This window comes from Cherax quadricarinatus, chromosome 80 (assembly GCF_038502225.1).
Source record: "Cherax quadricarinatus isolate ZL_2023a chromosome 80, ASM3850222v1, whole genome shotgun sequence".
Lineage (NCBI taxonomy): Eukaryota > Metazoa > Arthropoda > Malacostraca > Decapoda > Parastacidae > Cherax > Cherax quadricarinatus.
Genome location: NC_091371.1, coordinates 331,379 through 339,449, shown reverse-complemented (window position 1 = coordinate 339,449; position 8,071 = coordinate 331,379). Strand labels below are relative to the sequence as shown.

The window sequence follows — 8,071 nt, the reverse complement described above, 5'->3', positions numbered from 1 at the left end:
TAAATTCGTTAGAAAACATTCAGCGTAGAATGACTAAATTAATACATAGCATTAGAAATCTTCCTTATGAAGAAAGATTGAAAACTCTTAAATTACATTCACTTGTTAGACGAAGAATGAGGAGAGACCTGATCGAAGTGTTTAAGTGGAAGATAGGTATTAATAAAGGGGATATTAATAAGGTCTTGAGGATGTCTCTCCAAGAGAGAACCCGCAGTAATGGATAAGTTTAGATTTGGAAAGGATATAGGAAAGTATTGGTTTGGAAATAGGGTAGTTGATGAGTGGAACAGTCTACCTAGTAGGGTTACTGAAGCTAAAACCTTGAGTAGTTTAAAATTTAGGTTGGATAAATACAGGAGTGAAAGGGGTTGGATTTGAGTGGGACTTGCACACGAGTTAGTGGATTTATCAGAGCTTATTGTTAGGGTAGAACTAAAGTGGGTTGGGCAAATATTCTGTTAGTGGGTTGGATTTGTGAAGGATTTTCCCAGTATAGGCCAACAGACCTAGTGCAGTGTTCCTCATTTTTTAAGCTATGTTCTTATAAAGCTCCTGGAGAGCGAAACGTTGCCATAATGAAATGTCACATTAGTTGCACTTGTGTCCTTTTACTTAATATATTGTCGGAAATTCTACCAACATTAATATATAAAAATCTTTGAAAGAGTCCTAAGAAGCAGGATTACAAACCACTTGGACTCCCAAAAATTGCACAATCCAGGGCAACTACTGGACCACTATGATATGGTCTTGGATGCACTTGAAAACAGAATGCAGATTTTACGAAAGCCTTTGACAAGTGCGACCATGGTGTAATAGCACAAAATGCGTACTAAAGGGATAACTGAGAAATTATTCATATGGATCTTCAACTTTCGAACAAATCGAATGCAAAGAGTAGTGGTCAACAGAGTTAAATCGGAAGTTGCCATAGTGAAGAGCTCTGTTCCACAAGGCACAGTACTCGTCCCTATCCTGTTCCTCATATCAGACACAGACAGAGATGTAAACCATAGCACCGTATCATCCTTTGCAGATGATACTAGGATCTGCATGATTCTGTCATCCACTGAGGACATGGCAAATCTCGAAGAAAATGTAAACCAAGTTTTCCAATGGGCAACGGAGAACAATGGTGTCAATGAAGACAAATTCCAGCTACTCTATTATGGAAAACTGGATGAAATAATAGCTAGAACTGAGTATACTACAAGCTCTAATCACACAGCAGAAAGGAAAAGTAATGTGAGGAACCTTGGAGTGGTAATGTCTGAGGATCTCACCTTCAGGGATCACAACAGTGCCACTATCACATCTGCGAGGAAACTGATAGAATGGATAATGAGAACATTCAAGACAAGAGATGTTAAGCCAATGATGATCCTTTGTAAATCACTTGTTCTCTCTAGACTGGAATACTGCTGTACATTAATATCCCCGTTCAAGGAAGGTGAAATTGCAGATATAGAGTGTACAGAGATCCTTTACTGCACGTATAAGTTCTACAAAACACCTTAGCTACTGGGAACTCCTGGAAGCACTTGACTTGTAATCATTGGAGCGCAGGCGAGAGAGATGCATCATAATCTACACCTGGAAGATTCTGGAGGGACTGGTCCCTAACCTTCACATAGAAATCACTCCCTACGAAAGCAAAAGACTTGGTAGGCGATGCAACATACCCCCAGTGAAAATTAGGGGCGCCATTGGTACACTAAGAGAAAACACATTAAGTGTCCGGGGCCCAAGACTGTTCAACAGTCTCCCACCAGCCATAAAGGGAATTGCCAATAGACCCCTGGACATAGAGGAGCTGGACAGATACCTAAAGTCAGTACCGGATCAGGTAGGCTGTGGTTCATACGTTGGACTACGTGCGGCCAGCAGTAACATCCTCGTTGATCAGGCCCTGATCCGCCAGGAGGCCTAGTCATGGACCAGGCCTCGGGGACGTTGATCCCCGGAATACCCTCCAGGTAGACTCCAGGTAGGTAGTTAGGTTACTATGTAAAGTAACTCTGAAGTGTAGACTCGTCCTAATATACCTTCCTGTTAATCTTTTATATTTACACTTCCTTAACAATGTGAGAAATTACTTTCGCCATTTCTCACATTATCAAGGTTGCTCTGCATACTGTGATGTCACCTGTTTACCGTGATCATATTGCATATACATATATGCAGGTGCTGAAGAAGTCAGTAGGATTTTTGAGTTCATCTAAGTAATCCTGAGCTACATTTGGAATTATGCTATTTTTCAGTGTATATACGTTCAAAATTGCACACTATTTATTGTTTATATAATATTTGCTTTTTTCACACAAAAATTTAATATTAGAAAAGAATAAAAAAATTAACGGGAGGAAAAACAAAGAGAGATAGCAGAGGGCAACGAGTGACTAGCTCCCTTAAGGTTTACTGTACAAATAGCGGGAGTCTAAGAAATAAGATAGATGAGCTAAGATTACTCACAAGTGCGGGTAATATAGATATTATTGCTATAACTGAGACCTGGTTCAACTTGAAGGATAGAGGAATGCCTTGTGAATGCAACTTACAGGGTTATAAACTATCCCACACTGATAATGAGAACCTTCAAAACTAGGGAGGCCAAGCCCATGATGACACTCTTCAGGTCACTTGTTCTATCTAGGCTAGAATATTGCTGCACACTAACAGCACCTTTCAAGGCAGGTGAAATTGCTGACCTAGAAAATGTACAGAGAACCTTCACAGCGCGCATAACGGAGATAAAACACCTCAATTACTGGGACTGCTTGAAGTTCCTGAACCTGTACTCCCTGGAACGCAGGCGGGAGATATACATGATTATATACGCCTGGAAACTCCAAGAGGGACTAGTACCGAACTTACACACGAAAATCACTCACAACGAAAGCAAAAGACTCGGCAGACGATGCAACATCCCCCCAATGAAAAGCAGGGGTGTCACTAGCACGTTAAGAGACAATACAGTAAGTGTCAGGGGCCCGAGACTGTTCAACTGCCTCCCAGCATACATAAGGAGGATTACCAATAGACCCCTGGCTGTCTTCAAGCAGGCACTGGACAAGCACCTGAAGTCGGTACCTGACCAGCCGGGCTGTGGCTCGTACGTTGGATTGCGTGCAGCCAGCAGTAACAGTCTGGTTGATCAGGCTCTGATCCACCATGAGGCCTGGTCACAGACCGGGCCTCGGGGGCGTTGACCCCCGGAACTCTCTCCAGGTAAACTCCAGGTCGCCAGGATAGGGTCAAGAGGAAGGGTGGTGGAGTGGCAATGTATGTCAGAGATAATTTAAATTGTTGTGTTAGACATGATATAAGAACAGAAACATCGGACACAGTATCTGCTTGGCTACAGTTTCTCGAGGGGCATGAAAAATTAATTTTGGGTGTGATATATAGGCCCCCAAACCTTGATAGGGAGTGCAGTAAGCTGCTATGGGACGAAATTCATAAGGTGTCTAGGTATGAAAATGTGTTAATGGGAGATTGTGAAGGCTTACTCAGCCCTGTAACAACTTCAGACAGTATTACCAAGGCTGGCTCCTCCTCAGGAAAATTAATGAATAGAAAAAGAAATAATAACAGACAAACATAAACACATTATTATATATAAAATATAAAATATAAAACACTTAAATATGAAATATTAATCCTACATTAAAGAAAATGAAAAATGAAAATTATAAATAACTGAATTCAACGCTAATTTAAAACTTGGGTGTCTGGTGTTGGTGACACTGTGTTGTTGAAATTGTAGCCGTTGCTGATGATAGGGGAGGGGGTCGCAGGTGTTGGTTACAACCCACCGGTTCGTTCTTGACAGTATAGCCGTGAGTATTATATCCCGATGACAGGAAAGCAGGTTCTTTACCACTGCAATGATGAGGGATTACGTCCTGCAATTTCATACAGGTGCACAGGTAATTAAATCCAAAAAGGGGAAGTCTCAGGACGTTAGTCCATCTCCATCAGTTCTGCTCGTTGATTGGCAGGTGACCCTCTCTGTCATCCAAGCTGGAAAGATAGACAGGTTACCCACTGCTTAAGAAATCACTCTCCATGATAAGTACAATACCTAAAAGATGTGGTGATTATTACAACAGTCAACCTAGAGCAAGACTGAAAGGGCTAAGTTTATTATTGGTCAAAAGTGAAGCTTTCAACCAATAAATCCACTAGAATACAAGGCAGGCATGTACTTACAGTAGTGCTGGGAGCTGTGAGTCGAGTGATTTACTGTTTGACCAGAGCCCCACACGTCACCTTTCGGGGGGGGGGGGGAAGGAGGGGAAGGGATAGCAGGAGCTAGACTGACCCTACCTTAACAAGCAGCCGGCAGTCAAACTATCACTTTCCGGGTGGGGAAAAAAGGTGGGAATAGCGGGAGCTTGACTTACCCTACCTTAACAAGTAGCCGGCAATGAGGTTCTGACCAGAGTTTTGGTAAGAGGGGAGTGGGGGAAGAAGGATGGGTAAGGATGGAAGTTTGGGAAAGGTTGGGGAGGGAGGAGGGGTAGGTGGGGATATAAAAGGGTAGTGGCCTATCCACTTTGGTGTAATTTGAGTATGCATGTGTGCATATTAAGTGATTTATGAAGAGGTTGGTTATGTGTGTAGGGTATACCTCCTGCTTATCAATTATGCAATGCTATATTGTGTTATACCACTGCGTCATTGAACTGGAAGGATGCATACTGTATAGAATTGATTGCCTTTTTTTTTTTCTTTTTTTTCGCAAGAGGTTGGTCAGGAGGCGCAGCTGTAGGCGAAGGTTTCTGGGCATTCGATGGAGGTTGGTTGCTCACCTGGAGTCGGCCAGCAAGGCAGTGACTGAGGAGGTGTCCTGCTGTATTGTAGTAGTAGATGTAGCGAGGTCAGTTGTGAGGTGTTGGTTGATAGAGGTGGGTCACCCGGAGATGGGGAGGGCTTGTCCGTGTTACTGGACATAGAATGGTTCTGGTGATATACATTCTTCTTCTGTGGGGAGGTCGCTTAAGATATTGGGACGAGGGAAGTTCTCCTTGTGGATAAAGCGTCGAACTCTTTGTTGGAGGGTCATTCTTTGGGATCTCTACTCCTATCTATTGAACTTTTCCCTCACAGAGATTTTAACTTTAGACAAATTGATTGGAACAATTTGACAGAAAATCTTATGTCTAGTGACTTTCTTGATACAGTTCAGGATTGCTTTTTAAAACTGTTTGTGAGCTTGGGGAAAGTAATCACAAATCACTTAGTTTCAATATATTATGGAATTACCCAGTAAACTGCAATCAAATCTCTGTCTCAGACTTTCGATTGGCTGATTTCATGGGACTGAAAAATTACCTGGGTGGGCTAAATTGGGATGATCTGACTATGGGTCAGGTAGCTGGTGTTAGCCGCCAATATGACGTTTTTCAGAGCATACTTCTAGCTGCCCAGACAACTTTTGTTCCGAGTAGGGAAATTAGATCTAACAAAAATGATCCCAAATAGATGAACAATAGATTAAAACATCTCACTGGACAAAAGAGAGACATATATAGGAGTATCAAAAGAGGGGATGGGCAGTTAAGAAATCAATATATTCAATTAAAGAGAGAAATAAAGAAAGGCATAAGAAAAGCTAAAATGGATTATGAGGCTAAGGTCGCAAGGGATTCAAAGACTAACCCAAAAGGTTCTTTCATGTATACAGAAGTAAGATTAGAGACAAGATAGGCCCACTTAAGAGTATCTCTGGTCAGATCACTGACAGTGATAGGGATATGTGTGAAATTTTCAATTCTTACTTCCTCTCAGTTTTTACTCAGGAAGATACTAGCGAATTCCAGAAATAATAAATTATGTACAACAGGACGATAATAAACTATGCACGATTGCAGTAACTAGTGACATGGTCCTCAGACAAATAGAGAAACTAAAACCTAACAAATCCCCAGGTCCTGATGAACTGTTTGCAAGGGTGTTAAAGGAATGTAAAGAGGAACTTAGCATTCCTTTGGCTAATAAATTCAACATATCACTACAAACTGACATAGTACCTGATAAGTGGAATATGGCGAATGTAATACCTATTTACAAGGCAGGTGGCAAGTTCTTAGCTTCGCACTATAGACCAATAAGTCTTACCTCCACAGTGGGAAAATTTATGGAATCAATAATTGCCGAGGCAATTTGTAACCATCTTGGTAGGCATAAATTGATAATTGAATCCCAACACGGTTTTTACAAAGGGGTGTTCCTGTCTTACGAATTTACTAACTTTTTTCGCTAATGTGCTTGAGGAGGTAGATCATGGTAATGAATATAATGTGTATATGGACTTCAGTAAGGCTTTCGATAGAGTTCCACATTAGAGACTTTTGAGGAAACTTAAGGCACACGGAATAGGAGGAGAAATTTTTTCCTGGGTAGAGGCATGGCTGACAAATAGGCAGCAAAGAGTTTGCATAAATGAGAAGAAATCAGAATGGGGGCACGTCACGAACGGTGTTCCTCAGGGGTCAGTGTTGGGCCCCTTGTTGTTCACAATTTACATAAACGATATAGATGAGGGAATAAATAGCGACATAAGCAAATTTCCCTATGAGGACAGACTGAGGGCCCTGAATCTGCACTCTCTAGAAACGCGTAGAATTAGGGGGGATATGATTGAGGTGTATAAATGGTAAACAGGAATAAATAAAGGGGATGTAAATAGCGTGCTGAAAATTTCTAGCCAAGACAGGACTCACAGCAATGGTTTTAAGTTGGAAAAGTTCAGATTCAGGAAGGACATAGGTAAGTACTGGTTTGGTAATAGAGTTGTGGATGAGTGGAACAAACTCCCGAGTACCGTCATAGAAGCTAAGACCTTGTGTAGTTTTAAAAATTGGTTGGATAAATACATGAGTGGGTGTGTGGGTGGGTGTGAGTTGAACATGACTAGCTTGGGCTACGAGGTCTGGTGCCATGCTCCTTTCTTAAGTGGAAGTGACCTGAGTAGGTGGTCATTCAGCAGACGTATCACACTTCACGATGCACTTCTCGAACAGGGTAAAGATCAAACCAGAGAGTGGGACAGTCAATGACTCGTCCAAGCTAGCACTGGCAGCTGTCGTCAGTGGCAGACTGCAAGTCAAGTTTAATGTGATTCTGTCTCTCAAAAAAACCTTCGTTGTCGTCTGCACTGACGACAAAGAGGCTGAAAAACTCACTACCACCACTGCTACAACCACTCTACGAGATCAGAGATTTATTGTCTTGACTTCCCCAGCTCTGAGGGCCAGGAGAACTGTGTTCCTCAAGAGACTCGACAGGCTCATCACTGCCCAGGCTACCGAAGAAATCAAGTCGTCTATTGAAGCACAGAACCCTTGGACCAAGGTGGAATTCATTACCAAAATACACAATGCCTCCTCCATGCTAAAGGTCACCTTCAGTGACGTCAACATGGCAGCCAGAGCTCTCGTTGAGGGACTGGCTATTCACTACTTCCACATCAATCATCAATCGAAACAGAAAAATTCCATCAAGTTCCACAGTGTTCCAACTGTTACTCATACCTGCATACCACCAAAGACTGCCCTGCCAAGAATAAGAAGTTCTGCTCCACCTGCGGCCAAGACGTGCACAACTGCCTCTTCACCTAAATGCTTGAACTGAAAGAATGATCACCATACTCTTGGTGCCAAGTGCTCAACCAGACGAGATATACTTAAGAAACAACTCCAACAACAACAAAAAAACACTGCACAAGCGACTACATATGCTGCTATTACCAAGCTTCAAGCAGATACTACCAAGATTCTTCAAGCCACGCAAGCTGCATCTACCACTTCTTCGCCAGCTCTTGCTGGCGACTCCACCAAGATTCTTTACTGCATCATGTATGCTCATGTGCAGAATGTAGCTGAACCTGGTTCCCTCAACACCACCATCAACCAACTCTTCAAGCTCAGCAACATGCCTGGTTTCACATTCCCTGCATCTCCACTTTCCACAGAGATCATAAAATCCACTGCAAATGTAGCCAACATTACCGCTGCTCCACCACTCCCACACCTTCCTCCCGACACAGAGATGGACCAATCAG

At 42.4% G+C, this 8,071-nt stretch overlaps 1 protein-coding gene across 2 annotated transcripts in view; it reads right to left on the bottom strand.

Annotated features, from left to right (window-relative positions):
* The window catches only part of LOC128702287 (galactosylgalactosylxylosylprotein 3-beta-glucuronosyltransferase P), a 264,425-nt gene that overhangs the window by 217,479 nt on the left and 38,875 nt on the right, over positions 1–8,071 (bottom strand). The gene's annotated exons all lie outside the window — the stretch shown is intronic.